The following is a 1,502-nucleotide window of genomic DNA, read 5'->3' as shown; positions in this document are numbered from 1 at the left end:
CACACGGGCCTGGTAGAGTTTACCCCACCGGGTCTGGGACTTGAACCACGGTTGACTACATGGGAGTCCAGCGACATAGCCATAACGCTAACTGCTGGTCCCAGGTCTCTGCACTTTTTGTCTCTTCTGCCGGCCTTTCTTGTAGATGAACCTATGCAGCCGTGTCCCCCGTGGACTAGGGATTTCCATAGGGAAGGGACCTTGCCTGTCATGTCTCTGCTTCATCCTCACATCTTACATGGTGTCTGCGCTTGGCCAGTGTTTGTGGGATCAAGAATGAACGGGGGGGGCAGGGGGGGGCAGCAGTTAGCGTAATGACTATGTCACTGGACTCCCATGTAGTCGACCGCTGTACGCATCCCGGACCCGGTGGCTTAAAACTCACGCCAGGCATGTATGCGTGCATGCCCAAGATCCCAAGAGAACAGAGGAGAAGCCCAGCTCTGTCGCCCCAGTCAAGTCACCATCACAGGGAGAGGAGCCTTGGAGTGCTGGCCCCACCGTCTCCCCCTTGGGCACCACTGTTTTTTTGTTTGTTTGTTTGTTTTTGTTTTGTGTTTGTTTTTTTTTTTTTTGAGAGGGTTTTGTTCTAGGGCGCGTGTGCTCACCAGAAAGACAGAGACAGAGAGACAGAAAGCGAGAAATCACCCCCCACGGGGTATGGCCACGCCGCAATCCCTTCTCCTCCATTCTCCTCTCGGTATCTTGGGCACTCACGCACACGCGCCCGGTGTGAATTTAAGCCACCAGGTCCGGGACTCGAACCATGGTCGACTACATGGGAGTCCAGCGACATAGCCATTACACCATGTGCTGGTCTCTGGGCACCTCTGTTTTCCTGCCACCCAGGCCGCCCTTCCTGTGGGGGACTGCCTGACTGTTTACACTCAGAGGACGGCAGGCACAGAGACGTGGGGAAGATTTGGTTGTAACACTCTCAAAGGGGAACGTTAGTCTGTGGGAGACCACATCCCCCAAGCTGGTCAGGGAAGTTGGGTGGAGACCTCTGTGGTGGGGCCTTGGGGGCTGGGCCAGGGGCTAGGCCTAATGTCCCTGGGCCGGAAGACTCTGACCTTCATATAACGGAGCCCATGCCTCTATGGCCTTATTTTATTTTATTATTATTTGTTTAGTTTTGCTATAAAGTGTGTGAGCTCACGGGAGACAGACATAGCGGAAAGGAAAGGAAAGCAAGAAATCACCCCCCAGGAGGGATGGCCACACCACGATCCCTTCTCCTCCATTCTCCTCTCGGGATCTTGGGCATGCACGCATAGGAGCCCAACATGTTTTTTTGTTTTTTTTTTTTAATTAATTTTAACTATTTATTTATTTATTTATTTTAATTTGACCAGAGAGGGACAGAGTGAGAAAGAGAAAGAGGGAAAGTGAGAAAGGAAGTCACCAGGTCCAGGACTCAAACCACAGTTAGCCATGTGGGAGTGTCCAGCATCCTTAACCACCACACCTGCCAGGCCCTCAACATGATTTTTAAGCTTCTG

This window comes from Tupaia chinensis, unplaced genomic scaffold, assembly GCF_000334495.1.
Source record: "Tupaia chinensis unplaced genomic scaffold, TupChi_1.0 Scaffold000201_2, whole genome shotgun sequence".
Classification (NCBI taxonomy): Eukaryota; Metazoa; Chordata; class Mammalia; order Scandentia; family Tupaiidae; genus Tupaia; species Tupaia belangeri.
The sequence above is the reverse complement of the archived record's forward strand: the minus strand, read 5'-3'. Positions refer to the sequence as shown.